Below are 17,232 nucleotides of genomic sequence, written 5' to 3'. Positions count from 1 at the left end.
CAAATGGGGTTAGTGCTTAATGACATGAAGAATTTTCGGATCTGTACTGAGATTATGCGTGTTGTTCTGAGACCTTTTGGATGCAAATTCAATCGGTGAATTACGGTTTTCGTTTTCTTCTCTATACTCTTGAGTTTATCTTACACTAATTCGTTTTAAAGACAAATTTTCATTTTCGTAATAGTTTTTCGTTAGTAGTTTTTATTAGGAAGTGATATCAAGAATATGATAACGGGCAGTCAAAAATAGTGTAAAGGATTGAATCTGAATTATCTACACTTTGTGTTCAATGTGCTAGTAGGCACAAAGGATTTGATAGTGTGGATTTAGATAGGATTGTTTAGACTGACGATACGACGCTCGGATAGATTGAACAGTGAGATAAACACGGGAACCCATGGGATACACTAAATTAATACGTATCTTGAATTGTGGTTCAACTTTTCCGTGATGTATGGACTTATGTCCTTAATTCTGGTACTGATAGTGCAACTGGGGGGGGGGGGGGGGTTCTGATAAAGTAGGTCTGTAGGAAATTATTTTCTTTCTTTCTATATGTCAGTCATATGGTGCTTCCTCTGATTGATTGGAAGAGATCCGACCTGGAATGCAACATAAGCAACTCTATTTCTGCACACCTACTTATCTATGAAATTCTTTCTATCTATTAGCCATATGTTTTCCCCTCTGCGTGATCGAAAGATCCAACCTGGGACACAACATATGCACCCTGCTATCTCTATAACCTTCTATCGTTGTTAGTCATATGTTGTCCCCTCTGCGTGATTGAAATACATCCAACCTGGGACACAACATATGCACCTATTTCTAAATCTGGCTTCCTCCTTAATAATTGTTTACTCACCTAAAGTAAGGAGTTCTTTGGAAGTTCTTGATAACTAGGGGATATCGGGAAGTGGGGAACACGTTCTAGTGCAACTAAAATTGAACCATTTATAGGTTGTCTGTAGATCTCGCTGCTTAATTTGAGTGGACAACAATACCTGTGGTTGTCGTCAGCTAAATGGTTTATTTATAAAAGTTTGTCAATATTCTTCATGTTTAACTAGACCACAATACTAGCAATTGACCAGATCTATTCATGGAAGTGAAGGTACTGATAAACAAGTTCAGGCTGTCTCACAACTTTGATCCCAAATATTTTTCTTTTTATTAAATTTGTTCATAGTTTCCTCTATGCACAAATTTAGGAGAATTAAAAAAATCAAAAATTTTCAAAGATAAAAAAAAATCAAAAAATTTCAAAAATTAAACAAAAACCTGAAAATTAAAAATCCAAAAATAGTGTTATTTCTATTTTGTTTTTGTTTTAAGTTTTCTTTTAGTTTTGTGTTCTCTTGAAAAGTGATTTCAGGTGTAGATGAAACTCATGGAGTTTGTGTCGAAGATTTCTGAGCAAGGCTTCATCTGTGAGCATCGAAGAATTCTCATTCGAAGGAGCAAGAAATGAAGATTATTCTTTTGACATTCAATCCTTCAACCCTAGAAGCAAGGCAAGGCTAAAATTGAAGATTATTTGATGGATTATATTGAAGCCTCCTCAATCAGTCTGCTGCCATCATAAACTTGCTGAAGTGCTCAAGAAGATTTGTTCTCTTTAATGTTCTCTCTAAAGATTCTCAAACTAAAAGCGCTATCGTTCAAGAATCAATACAAGAAGTCTCCTCACCCAATGTGCGTTTAATGTCAAATTCTGAATAAAATCCCAACTGCTCAAGATGAAGTCATTCATTGAAGATTCATCAAGTTCATCTTGAAGTCGTGAAGAAATTGAAGATTAAAGTTGTAGCCAAGCTCTCGATGCATATTGACAAGAAAAGCAAGCTACTTTTTAGGGGGCTTTTGTTGGGTCAATTTAGAAATGAAAGTTGTAAACCAAGGGGCAGATTGTTCGGTCAAAAATATGGTTTGTACTTTGCTTTTCTAGGAAATTGTATTTCTATGTAATGTTTATGAGTTTATGGTCAAATGGTTTGTTTACGGCTGTAAACAGGTTTATGGCCGTAAACCCATTTACGATCATAAACCCATTAGGCCCATATTCTCCAAGTATAAATATATGTGTAAGATGTGAGGAGTAGATTGATGAATGGAAGAGAATAGGGAGCTTAATTGTGTGTAAGTGTGTGTGAATCTTGTATTACACACAAGATTCATCATTTTCTTCTTCTCCTTCTCTTCTATTTGATCTGACATCATCCGTTTGATTGGGATTCCGTACCATCAAACGGATCTAATTGATAAACAAGCAGATTGGGGACTTACAAGTTTTGACTATAGTTTCCAACATTTAAAGATTGGTTTTGTTCTTATCATGACATTGTCCTAGTATGTATGTATACTTTTATAAAATACTTATACTTTTAAGGTATACACATTGTTAGTGTGCTTTAGTACCATTGTATTTATAGTTCTATATCTTGTATGTTTTAATATATTAGTTCACTATAAACAATGCACTGATACCAATCTGTCACACCCCCGTACCAGGACAGCGGAAACGTGTGGGGGCGGATGACGTTATTGTAAAGTATCATAACAAATGAATATGAATGAAACATAGCGTTCCAACCAACATACATTGAAAACACACACTTACATACTTTACATTTTTTACTTGTTCATCAGTTACACAAAAGTGAAAAGAAGTAAAATTTAATAAAGTCGCACCACTTGATCTGATAGTAAAGCTGATTACCTGTTACTGGTTCCCTGAGAATACAAGTCATTTCGAAAAGCGTCAACTAAATTTTTTTTGAGTTCATAAGCATTTTTGTATAAAATGGTTTGTACTTGTTTAGAATGGTTCTCGTAGTACTTTCCAAAAATCTGATATTTTTTATGAAAATAGTTTGTAAGTACCGTTCCAAAACTGTGAATATAGGCATGCATGTCCTTTGTTTTATTTTGTTTATAACTGTAAAGAGTGTGCTCACAGAAAATCCAATATTTTCTGATGTATGAAAAACTATAGTCTTAAACCCTATGACCAAAAAGTTGTTAGAGTTGTTGCACTGAACAATAGTATGTAGTTATATCTTTTAGAAAAACTTATGAAGTGTAAGCTTCCCGTAAACTAAAATAGTATGTTAATACATATCTGAGTTCTTATAACCATACTAATATGACTGATATGCCTGAACACAACGTTCTTCAGGCGTCGGAGTCGGGGGGACCTTTGTCACCCTTGACACGCCAGTCTAACTATAGCGAACAGCTGAGGTGTGGGGTTGTAAATCCCCTATAGATCTATACACAACAGTGTCGCTCTCTCTCCTGGAGAATCTGGTTATAATGTGGGACACATGGTGTACACTAGGTAGGTACGGTGAAGAAAACGTCTTACTAGAGCAATAACTAATATATGCAAACTTTGACTCCCATTAGTGAATAATGAAAATGGCATAACTAGTGTAAAATTGTGACTGGAGCATTATGACACACGTTTTGCAGCGTTATGACATACACCTTATTACTCATGCATTAACAACTTTATGATAGACAGGTCATGACACATGAATCTTTATGTCATGAATTTTGTTTCGTATACCATTTTGGTTAAATTATTTGTAATACCTTTTATAAATAATCATTAGTGAAAATATCTAATTGTAACATAAGTTGTGAAAATAACATAATACATACGGTTTTAAGACAACTAAATGGTGACAACATAGTTACAACTATTTTACTAGTAAAAATTATTTTTAGCAAAATATTCAAGTTTTGATAATTTGTTTAACACACCATATCTAGCTTGAAAGTTTTGTAACACAAAATATTTTATTATGTTGTGCCTCAAATAATTCACGATTTGAACACCCATTTTGTCTTTGTCCATATATAGCTCTTGTATGTGACTTCGGAAAAATTGATGTTGAAATCCATTTTTTCCTTGCGAAAAATATGAACTTCCCTCTATTTGAACACCCCAATTACATTACCGATGTGATTCGAGACTTACTTCTTAGAGAAACAACCTTTCTAGATCTTGGCATTGTTTTCAAACTCTCCATAGGTTGTGGAAAGTTCGATATGCTAGCCACTGCATTTCATCGATTTTCTCCTAAACAATTTGAAGGAACTCTTTATATGGCTTAGAAGACTAAAAACACCACGGAAGAGGTGAAGTATGAAATCTCCAGGAGGTTCAAATGGTATATTGAAGTTAGGAAGTTTTGGTGGCTTATTATTTAATTTCTCAAACATGTTAAGTGAAAGAGATAGCTGGAAGGTCACTTAAGGGGAAATTGTTGAAACATGAAGTGACCCTTAGCAGCTAGAAGATGTATTGAAATACTGAAGACCTGTTTTGTTTATTGTGTTAGAAACTTTTGTTTGAGGATCAGTTGTGAAGACTTCCAAGATCATATTAATGACTTGGTTTACCATAGTGAAGGAGGTTAACACAAAGAGAAGCTTGTTTTTCTCTTTTTTATGCCAAACTATGTAATAATTAATATCCACCTTTTCTGAGATTGTGCTTTAGATGAGTTATGTCAGTCCAAGTGTGGCAAGCATGGCCAACTTACCTTAGAATATTCTATTGTTTATCATCTAACATGTTTTTCTATAAATAGATGATCATGTTGATCAATCTAAGCACCACTACCTAGACATTCATCGTATTACTCTTTATTGAATACAAGTCTTCATTATCTTTATTGTCTCTTACTTATGTTGTTCTTCAATTACTAACTTTTGTTTGAATGTGAACCTTGTTACAATCCAACTGAGTATAACTACTTGCTTGTATTTACTGATTAATCTTGTTGTTATATTCTCCATTATCATTCTGCATATTTTTTATTCTTGATCTTTCTAAAAGATCTGTTGAGATTAACTTACATTTTGGAAAATCAATCTTAATGTTTTTCTCAAAATAATAATGTGACAGTAATTTCCTTAAGAAATGAAAAGAATTATGAAGGCCCAAACAAATTTAAACCTGCCAGAGAAGAAGCTGAAAAAGAATCTAAAGAGGTAGTGGCTCAAAATATGGAAGAAAAAGCATCTCTTAAACAGCCCAAGCAAGTTCTGAAGGAATACAAGCCCTTACGACCAGTTCTATCATGACTGAATAATACGAAGAGTGATCGTGAGGATCAATGCATCATGGAAATCTTTCGTAAAGTGTAGGTAAATCTTCCACTTTTAGTGTTGGATTAGGTGTCTAAGCCCTTAACTAAAATTGGTATATACTTTAATTAATATAAGTGTAGTCCTTTGGCCCCAAGATTTGTCGGCTATATAAAGGCCTCCCTAGCCCTTGATTTCGTCCATACCTTCCCTCTACAATCCTTAGAAAAAATCTTGGCTCTCTTCTCCTCACTTTATAGTTTTCATCTTGCTAGCTTGGGTGTGAAACATTAGAAGCACGATGTCACACCCCAAAACCGATAACGGCGGAATACGTTTAGGGGTGGATGACGTAGTGTACGGTATCATCACAATTGCATAATAGTACAAACAAGAAACATACAACCATTTCATTTACATAGTAAGTGTATTTACAAGTGTGTTTTGTAATGTTTGAAAAACACCAAAAGTAAACAAAAATAAGAGATGGGTCTTGCATGCTCCATCTTCCCTAAAAATGTTTCAGTTGTACCTGTCTATCTTTGACCTGAAGATACAAGTTATTTTGAAAAGAATATCAGCATAAAGCTGGTGAGTTCATAAGAGTTTAGTGTCAGTTCTTATATAAAAAGCATTAGAATCATTAGTATGAAAGCTGAAGTTTATAGTCATAAGTAGTGGTAAAACCTAGAAAATCCTATATTTTCCAGAAATGTATAGTAAGTGAAAACCTTTAAGAAATGTGATATTTCCATCTTTGAAAACCATTTATCGTAGAAGTATAATAGTGACTCACCAATAAGTAAAGCAGTATGGTAAATTATACTTGAAGTAAATAATAGTGGTGCAACTTCCTTTAGTATTAGATACTTGTTTACTTCGGGATGTTAACTTTATCTTTTGATTAGCGTTTTAGTACGGTTATAGTGTATTTCTTGTATGTTGCCAATAGTGTGAGTAATAGCGGACCCCCATGACCTTCCCGGTCATGTATAGTGTAGTGGAGTAAAGGCATCCCTGGACCTGTGCGGCTCGGACTGAAGTTATCAGTCGGGATGTAATAGCGTCTGCCCTGTATAGATCTATAAATATAGTGTCGTCTTCCCATCGGAAAACTTCTGGCGTAGTGTGTAGCGAATAGAGTATCTCATAGTGGGTAGGTGAGTTATCTTATGATTTGTACTTTCTCTTGTATTATAGTGGAGTACTCTTTAGTATAACTTGTGTTGTATTCTCTTATTAGTGTATAGTTTCATAATAGAGAGAATTATAGTAGTGTAGAGTAGTAGTTAAAACAAGGGATAGCGACCTTAACTATACCTATTATAGTTAACTTAATGTTTGTGGTTCTAGTCAGGTTAGTGATTTAGGCATCTAATGAAATAAGAAGTACTCGTAATCCGTACTAATATACGAGATATATAACTAAGAAATAAACGACAGTTGGACGGATAACCACTACCCTAAGCCCACAATCAAATAAGAACAGGAATTAAAGCGAGCTATCGGTCCTAAGTCCTTCAAGTCTTACTTATATAAATATATTAGTGTGATTACATTTTTATAAGGAGATTTATTAAATAAAAGTATTGTACAAAAGAGACATTTAAAACTTGTTCGTCTATTCAAAATAGTTTTGAAAACAAATGATTGATTTATAAGGCATAGTGATAAATCACATGTGATTTGAACTAAAGGTAGTGAATCACATGTGATTAATTTTGTAATATGAAAAATTGTTTTGTATAACTTTTCATAAATATGTATATTCAACTTGTATCTCCCCCCTAAAACATATAAATCATTTGAAAGGTTCATTAAAGGGGTATGAACTCACCTGAATTCGCGTAAATCGGGTGAATCGGGTAAATTGCGTAAAAGTGTCAGTTGAGCGTTTTGTTCCAAACAATGACTTGTACACCTTTTAGGACCCTAATCTCATATGAAAATATGTGTTTTACAAGAAATTAATCATTTTATGCTTTCCGTTTAAGTATTGAGGCATTCTAGCATCAATTCGGGGTTTTAGGGCCTAGAAGAGGTTCCCGGGAGTGGTTTAAGGCTAAGAAGGATTTACGGGAGGGTCCATGAGCTCACTCCCTTGGATTTTATGGCCCAAAGGCCACTCCTTGGGAGTTTACGGCCGTAAGCCCCCTAGGCTTGGCCGTAAACTCATGTCGTCTTCCAAAATGTATGTTTAAGGCCTTATTTCACTTCCTTAATTTAATGGTATGTGTCTTGGACTAACATGGAGGGATTAAACCCTCATTTTGTGACATTTTGGGGAGTTTACGGCCAAGACTTGTTCTTGGGCCGTAAACTCCATTTAATCCCTCAAAATGGATGTTTTAATGGTACAATACACTCTCATTCACCTTAGATAAATTCGAGAAGGCCTTAGATGGAGTTTTGGGACATTTTGGCATGAAAATTGGGGAGTTTACGGCCCAAGAATATCCTTGGCCGTAAACTCTTCTTTTGGCCTCAAAATGGGAAGTTAAATGGTACATCACACATCCAAGGGCCTTAGCTAAATTCCTTACATGCATTAGATAAGTTTTGGGACTTGTTTGACACAAAAACTTGGGTGTTTACGGCCCAAGCTTAGCCTTGGCCGTAAACTCCTCTTTTTGTCCTCAAATGATGTTGTTTGATGCATTTAAACATTTTCTAGTGTCAAGACTAAACTACCAAACACCCAAGATGAGTTTTGGGGCTTTTAACAAGGGTTTTTGGGGTGTTTACGGCCTAAGCATAAGCTTGGGCCGTAAACTCCTTTTTAAGCTTCAAATCCTTGTGTTTTAATGTCCAAACTCTCCTAGGTATATGTCTTAATTAGTCCATAAGCTTAAAGGAAGGAAAAATGAGGTTTTTGGCAAGTTTTTAGGGGTTTACGGCCTAAGGGGCTTCTTAGGCCATAAACTCCTTTTTGGTCCTTGTTTTCTATGATTTTGGCCTCTAAATACAGTGAAGTATGTTTAGACTAAGATAGGGAATGAGTCCTTACGTTTGGAAGCCGGAAGTTCGCGGATTTGGGGTCGATTTTGGGTCTAGAGAGAGAAAGTAGTGAGAGAGAGGTGAAGGTGTGGTAAAAGAGTTCAATTGTAGTGTACATTTGTTTATATATGTCTCGGGTATTGCACCCGATACACGGCTACACGATGCTAAAGTTTAACGGGGTTAAAACTTTTTACCTGGGTGAAGTGGTTGAAAAGTAATATAACTCTATTTAGTTAAACGGGGTTAACATTTACAAGTTATAATTACTTATGATAATATCGGAACATATAAATAACTAGATATTTGTTTATTGACTACTCCAAACATTACCGAAAATAACATATAGTGACGCATTCTGTTAGTGAAAATAGGGTTTGTAACGGCAATATATTTGGGGTTGTCACACACGATGTTTGTGGTGTTTGCTTCCAGAAGATCAACAAGAGGATTTCTAGCTATTTACCATAACAACTAAAAGATGTAACCCTAAACCTTCTTCTTTAGTAATTTTCAAAAATTACTGAGGGTTCCTAGAGCTCTTATTTCATGTTCATAGGTATAGGTTCAATAGTGAAAACATAGATATTGTTTTAGGTTTCATGCGCACTTACGAGTTTTAAGTTTGTTTTGTTATGCCTAAAATCCATCAGTAGCATCATAGAGTTAGGGTTGTTTTCAATTGAATTTGTTATAATTGTTGAGTTTGATCAAATTAGGGTTTATGGAAAGTAAACCCTAAAAGGCAACATATTTCGAAATTAGATTAGGCTTTCTTGCCTCTTATGTTTCAAAAATAGGGTTAAGGTTCTGAAATCCTAACCCTCCTCCCCGAGAAATTTGAAATTAAGGTAAGGATTGGAATCCCTTACCTTCCACCCTAAGCTATTTTTGAAAATTGATAGTAGATTGTTTTTTTTTTTTTTAATTTTGGTAATTATCTTTTTACTTGCCTTAAGAAGGGTTAATTAAAACTAGATAAATCATATACCAATTTGCAAAATTTAAGGGTGTAGGTATTAATTTTAAATTAATTGATTAATTTAATAGATAATCATTATTTGATTTAATATAATTAATTAAATGTTAATTAATAGATAATTATTAAATCATTTGGTTTATTTTTAAATTTAAACTAATTGTTAAATTTTCAAAATTTAAATATAAACCTAGTATTTTGAAAAAGTTTTAAATTACACCTTATAGTATATATGTAAAACTAAAGGTTTAATAATCACTAAATGTATAAGACTAAGTCGGTTAAACCGCTAGTACGCCTCATTCAAGAAGACATACTATAAGGGGAGTTTAAGGAAATGGTCTATAAGATGACCGACATTGGGTATCAATTTTTACCCACCGCTCTCTTATATGGTGGAGGGTTGTTAGCCGAACGTGTTTGGCGGGATAACTAATTCTCAATAAAAGTATAATGCTGTTAAAAGTAACTAAACCTTTTTCGTTAAAAAAATCTTAAACTTATTTACTTTAGGAAAAAGTGAATTTGTATGTCAACCCATGAAATTACACATTATACTTTATAGTAGTAAGTGGAGCACATGTGGCTAACCAATGCACTAATAGTGACTATAAAGAGTAGTAATGGGCATCTCTAAAATTGTCGTTGATTAATGGAGAGTATGTGGTTAAATGTTACATTAAAATGAGTTGATAAATGACATCAAGAGTGCCAAGCTAAATTATATGGTTATTCACATCATGTTTGTGATCATTGGTATCCCAGTCACAAATGAAAGAGTATGATATGAGATTAAACCTGCCATTGAATTTCACTTCTTGGAATTTCACTTAACCTAATTTCTTCAAATTTAGTTTTCTATTGGTGGAATTGGTAAATTTTCGTTTACCAACCTTTATAAAATTTACAATTAGATTACAGAATACCTTTTCTAAATTATGAATTTTTAGTTAGATCCTAACCTTAATATTTCATTTTTAGGTTGTTATATTAAGGATTATTCTTATCTCACTAAATCTACCTTCTTTTTATAGATGTCTACTTCAAATGATGCTTATGGCTCCTCCTCCTACTCCCATAACTTTTCGTTGGTGAACTTTTGCTCGAAGGTGACATTGGATGGCACCAACTACAATGACTGGATGCACAACATCAAAATGGCCCTTGGTTTTGAGGATAAAGAGTATGTCCTTGAGAAATAACTACATGAGATTGAAGAAGAGAATACCATTCCTGAAGAACTAGCCGCCTAAATGAAGCACTACAATGATGTGACAAAAGTTGCTTACATCATGATAGCCACCATGACTTGTAAATTTCAAAGATTTTTTGAGGATTACTCACCTTACGAGATGAACAAGGACCTTATGGAAAAGTACCATAAGCGAGCTCGTGAAGAAAATTACGTGGTGATAAAGTCCCTTGTAGCAAGCAAAATGAAAGAGGGAGAGTTTGTTAGCAGCCACGTGCAAAGGACGTAATGATACATAGATCGCCTTATTAGGCTAAATGTGTATTCTGATGAGGAGTTTGCTATTGACATAGTCTTGAACTCCTTACCATGTTGTTATGATCAATTCATCTTGACCTATCATCTAAATAACAATGAGACCTCCTTGGCTCAATTGCACAACCTCCTACTAACAAGTGAAGTAGGGATGAATGGAAAGAGTATTGCCTCCACTCGTTCTAGTGCTTCTATTCTGGCCATTGGGCAAGAGAAGGGGGAGAAGAGGAAAGCTCCTCCAACAAAAAAAAAACTGGAAGGGAAAGTCTCAAGCTAGGTTGTCAAGCAATGGACTCAAAGGTAAATCCAGATCTAATGATCTTTCCTGCTAATTTTTATATTTTGGACATGGGTAATTTGAATATATCTGATACAAACTCTATTATTTTAGGCAGACCATTCATGAAAACTGAAAAAACAAAAATAGATTTTTTTAATGTCACAAATTCAATTGAGTTTGATGAGGAAGTCGTTAAGTTTAAAATAAATGATTTTGACTTTAGTTCTAATAAAAATTTTGTTAATTATTTGGGGAGCAGCAGTCCTTTATCTGAGGACTGCTATGGGTTTTCTAATGTTTCTATGCAAGAAAAAATGTTCGACAAAAATTTATCTGATAACACATCAAAGGAGTTGGAAGAAAATAACCTTGGTGAAGAAGAAAATAAGCTAATTTCTATTGAGGAAAAAAATACTGAAAATAAAAATGCTTTTGGAAAAAGAAAATATAGGAGTGGTAATTTCTAATTTGAAAAGAAGAAAATATGATATGAATAATGAGATTGTTGGAAAGAAGAGGATCAGAAAAAGAAAGAAATTTAAAAATCAGAAGAAAAACTTATATGATAAAAATCTGAAGTCTTTCCCACTTGCTGCACAAGTTCCAGATCCACTAATCTTTCCATGTCTGAAGGGATCTGAAGTGACAAAAAAAAAAGATTCAGCTAAAGAGAAGCCCCATATTAACCAATTAACAAATCCGGTTAGACAAAGTCGAGTAAATGACATTAAGAAGGAGTGGGTTTCCGGGAGGCAACCCACGTAGTTTTTGTTTATTTTTCTGCTTTCAATAAAGAAGATGGTTGCATTTCCAGGCAAGCTTAGGAAAATTAGAGGATCTTCAAAGTTGCTCAAATTTAGATTTTTTTGAAAACATCTTCGTCAAAATCAGAATTTCAACACCCTCATCAACTACATTTTTTCCTAGATGCACCATTTTCCTTTTATATACCTTATTGAGTTGCTCATTTCTCTCTAAACATTAAGTACAATGCATCATTTTAAGACCAATTTCTTCACCTCTTTCATCTTCTTTCTATTAGTCAGAAGCTCCTTTAGGAATTTGGCATATTTAGGCATTTGTGTAACCGCCTCAATGAATGACATATTAATTTGAAGGGCCTTTATGTGTTCCAGGAACTCTTGGTAATCAACTTCATGCTTTTCTTGTCTGGCTCGAGCTGGAAATGGAAGCGAAGGCTAGTATGGCTTAACAGGGGGTTTGTTTTTCTGTTCAAGTAGGGGACTCGTCGAGTCTATGTCTGGGACTCAGCGAGTCGGATCGGGAATTTGTGATTTTTCAGTTTCTGATTCTTCCACTTGCACTAACTTAGGATCTTGTTTCTGAATAGGGTCCATAGGAGTTATAATCTTCCCACTCCTAGTTGTCACGATGTTTATATGTGCGCCTTTTGGATTGTTTTCGGTATTACTAGGAAGTTCACCTGGTCGCCTCTCATTTATTTATAATGCAAGTTGGCCCAGCTTTTTTTTAATATAAAGAATGGAGGCTTGCTGATTCCTAAGTAAGGTTACTTGGTCTTTCATTATGATTTGGTGCTCTTTCATTAAGTTTTGCTGCTCCTTAATTGTAGCATTGGTATTGTTGTGCCTTTTCTCGGATGCAGCTGCAAATCTCGTAAGCATATCATCAAAGTCTGACTTCTTTTCTTCCACCGGTTCCTCTTTTTGATAAAAACCTATTCCTTTTTTTTTATACTTTTCCTCTTTACCCTTCTTGTAATCATCATATGGTAGCCATTCTTTCTTGGGTTTATGCCAATCATATTCATATCTATCATCGCTTAAATAACACACTTGTACTTTTCGGTTGCCGTTCTCGTCAAGGTCATAATATTTAGTAAGGTGGGGCACTCTATAATTTTCAAATCCCACTCTAATGGAATGGATGGATTGGTCCATCTTAGTCATCCTTCGATCCATACTTTCCAACTTTGCCATCAATGCTGCCATGTCATCTAAAATAATATTCACCATCCCTCTAGTTGAGTCATTTCTTGGGTTATGATATTCTCTAGATTGTTTAGAGAACTCTTCAATTAGTTCTTTTATCATCGGGGGAGGTTTCTTTGTGAGTGGTCCTTGCAAATCAAGGAGCTGCCTAGTGGTTAGATTCACTCCATCATAGAAAATGGAGACTTCTTGTTGATTGTTTAGATCATGGTGTGGGCAGTTCCTTAGTAAGCCTTTGGCTATGGCTTTCTTCAATATTTCTATTTTTGAGGGAGGGCAAAATTGATCAATAAATTATTCACGTATTTTAGCCCAAGTAGTGATGGATCCTGGAGGGAGTGATTTCAACCAATATTCTCCAGCTCCCTTGAATGTCACCGGTAACATAGAAAGCAAAACAATATCAAAAGTCACATTAGGAACATTGAAGTAGTCGTCTATGTCATGGACCTCGTCTAGATGCTTGTATCCGTCTTCATGATCTTTTCCGAAGAATGGGATTTCCTTAAGTTTGGAAAGTATGTGGCCTTTAAGTTCAAAGTTGGCAGTTGCAGGAATCGCGAGTTGCACTAGTCCTGGGCCGGTATCGTCACACATCCTTTTCTTCCATTCACCTATAGGAACTTCATCGATGTTAGCCATGGTGTTAGCGAGTTCGCCTTCAAAGTCGCTTCCTTCTTCAAATTCAGAGTCGTAATCGGTTACCTTTGGAATTGGATTTTCTTCAAAATGTTCAAACTTGCTTTCCTCGGTCTTTTGACTGCTAGACTCATTGGTTTTCTTGCTTTTATTTTTCCCAAAGACGGATTTAAGGTCCTTGAAAGGTGATTTCCTTGACCGGTTTGTGTCCTCAACGGCTTTGTCCTTGTTCATTCTAAGAGCGGAATCTGGATCTTCATATGGAGGAACCAAAGGTATGTTTGAACCTCGGGTCAGGTAACATCTACAATCAAAACAAGAAACACACGTAAAAAGAACAAAAAATGAAATAAAAACAAAACTAAAAATCTGCATTGGACTCGCTGAGTACCTGCGAGTGGACTCGACGAGTTCGAGGGTAAAACAGAAAGAAAATAAAACAAAATCCTAAAAACAAAAAAACTTAATAATTAAACATATTAACTAGATTACTAAAGTAGTAACTTTGTGAAAGATAAATCCCACACAAAGGATTGATAACACTAGCAATTAGAATTAATTTTTGAACCTTTCCCCGAAACGGCACCAAAAACTTGATGTGTATATAAATGCACTTGTTTTAGTCCTACTTTTAAGATAAAATTTAGACTCACAAAGGCAGTGGACCTGTCATATGGTGGTATAGTTAAATAAGCAGGGTATCAAACACAGGGAACGGTAATTAAACTAATGACTAGAATTAACTAAAACAAGTAATAAACGTAAAAGGTTTTCTCTAGTTTTGCAAGACTAGAAACGTAAACAATTAGTTTATATGAAAAGTAAGTAACTAACAACTAAAGCAACTAAAATCCAACTAAATTCAATGATAAGAAGACTTCTATTTAGGTTCGATTCATTTACTCCTATGGTTGATTTTATGGCAAGTGTAATGGATTAATTGTTATTGGCTACCGATTAAAGTGATTAGGTTCACATTCGCTATTACCAATCCTTAGAAAACAAATTAATTAAGCAGTGATCAAGTGATTAAACTAACGAATTTCCTAGTTATATTTATTCGGGTTAAATAAGACTTGTAATTAGCTAATCAAATTAATAATTCAATTAACCTCTTGTTGATGGTTTATCACACAAGCTCACATATTAATTTACCCATTTTATAGTTAACCCTAGTTTCACGTTCGCTATTCCTAGGCACATAAAATCGAAGGTTAGGGTTTTCTCCACGAACTCCAAAGATTTAGCAGCACCGTTAGTCGCAAAATAATCCCTAGAGGTTCCAGAAAAACGGTTGGATTCGGGAACTAGCTTCTATTTATAGACTTCAGAAAACAGGGGCTATTCGTTAAGTAGATAACCGACTGGCCGAATCCCCCTTGTAGAATTTCGGTGCGGTAATGACTTTGTATTTGCTTCGTGAAAATTCGTGTGGAATCATCAATTAGATGTCCAACTCACCAAGTCCTTCAGGAATTTGACTCTTTTCTTCTTTTTTTCTTCTTTCTTCAATTTTCGAGTTCCCGATCGCATTTCCCGCTTCCTTTTGCTTCCGAGCTCATCTTTTAGACTGAAAATATAATTTAAACATAATTAAGTACCTTTTGTCCATAAATTGCAATAAATTAGCCTAAAAGTAATAAAATTCTAATTGAAATATATAGCTAAATATACACATATCAAAGTCTGAAACAATCAAATCGATAGTGTTAAGATCAATAATAGTTCTCACAACTAGGAGTCACAAAACACCATGAGCTGAGATGCTAACTGTAAAAAGTAAAAATAAAAATGGCATATCAAAATATTGTGTGGACGGTAATAACAATTCAGAATTATTTTCTTTGGAATGTTTAAAAGAACCTTACTTGACAAGTCCGGATCTATATAACACAAACCCATTTGTTGACATGTGTTACCTTCGAGCTAGTAGAAAGCCCTTATATCAGATCCACATTGTCAAAAAGAAAGGAAGGGTACCAACTATCATATTCGATACCTAAGTCAAAGTTCAATCACTTAAACGAATAAATCTCAAGAAACTCAAAAAGACGATTGAAGAATTTAAAGTCGAAGGCAAAAGATACAAATCAAGTTCAATCAGTTTAGAAACCATCTCAAAGTCAAATCTAGCATGAATGAAGAACTATCTGATATGATATTTGTTGCTATCAAAAAAGTGAAAGCATATGAGCTAGGATCCTACGGGTGTGGCCCACTACTTTAGCAAAAGCTGATTTGACGTGACCGGATCTTAAGAATGCGTCGAGCATGGTTCTTAATTATCTAGTCATGAGGACATAAAATTCTGAAATGTGTTATTTTCTCTTGAAAGGCTAATTAAGGTATAAATTTTAAATAAATGTTGCAATTGGTTTATTGGTTCACACCGTCAAGCTTCTTCCTGACTTTGGGAATCTATGAAAGATGGAAGGTATTGTGATGATCGTCTAGGTAGTGATTCCATTAGAGCATCCCTCAGTGAAAAGTCTCATCAATTGTAAAAAAAAGTGAAGTATTTTTTTAGCTCAGGTTTTTAGTTTCCTTTGTTTTGTTCTAAGTTCTTTTTATGTCATCTACATATTTCCGTTTCACTTACAATGTTTAATCTTTTTATTAATTAAGGGCAAGTAAGACTCAAGCTTGGGGAAATTTGATAGCTGTCATTTTATACATATTTTAGGGTAGTTTTTATTATCATTTAACATCATATTTAACACATTTTCATGTCATTAGTTTAAATATTGTTCAGCACATGTCATTCGTTAGAATTCCCGTACTACTAGCATTTTTATGTCATTTTCAGATAACTCGAGTGGAGTAGTACTTTGGGAGCAGCTTTAAATGCATTTGATGGAGCATTGGAGTTAAATGGAGCTTGAAACTTAGGAAGGATTATGAGGAATACTTGGAAGTTGCTTTGGTCAAGAAAAATTCGATCAAATTGATCTCACAAAGATAGATTAATACGTTCTAAAGCCTAAAGGATGTTGTTGGTAGCTTTGACCCCTGTCAGTATTTTGACCATATCTCATGACTTGTAAATATAATTGACAAGATTCAAAATGCTCCAAAAACTAGACAAAATTTAGGATAGCTTTTGTGTTTATGAAAAAATCATAAAATGCAAAAATTCGATCGAATTTTGCCTTGAATTTCGATCAAATTAACACTTCGCAGTTCAAAAAGTCCTGAAAATCAAAAAATGCAAAATTCAATCAAAACTTGAAAAATTCGATCGTTTAAACCCCAAAATTAGATTGAATGTTTGGGTTTCTTGCTCCTAATGACTTGTGGCTTGTATATATAGGACGCCTCTCTTATCATATTAAAGGTTGGTCGATTGTTGAAGCTACAAACGACGAAAAAGACGATTTCGGAGGCGATTTCTCTCTGATTTCAGTGATTTTTGAAGATATGAAGACTGTGGATTGTGTCTCTCAGTTGGTTTAGTGAGAACTAGTAGTTTAATGTTTTTTTTTTTACCATATTTTAGCCATGTTTGGCTAAAAACCTAGTTTTCAATTCTGCATTAGACTAGTACTTTTTATGTGACCAGTTATCATATTTGGTTTTCATTATGTGCTTTTAACTACTTGTTTCAGATTTGAACTTAATGAATGTTTGATTCTTAATTCTTGTTAGTCTTATCACCTAGCTAGTTTAATCATTCTGGTTAATCAGTTAAAAGAATTTGTAATTGTTTTTGTCAACTTGTAATAAGTAACAAGTATGAGATTTGTTTCATGTTGGGATT

The sequence above is a fragment of the Lactuca saligna genome, chromosome 3 (genome assembly GCF_052625555.1).
Source record: "Lactuca saligna cultivar CGN05327 chromosome 3, ASM5262555v1, whole genome shotgun sequence".
Taxonomy (NCBI): domain Eukaryota; kingdom Viridiplantae; phylum Streptophyta; class Magnoliopsida; order Asterales; family Asteraceae; genus Lactuca; species Lactuca saligna.
The sequence above is the reverse complement of the archived record's forward strand: the minus strand, read 5'-3'. Positions refer to the sequence as shown.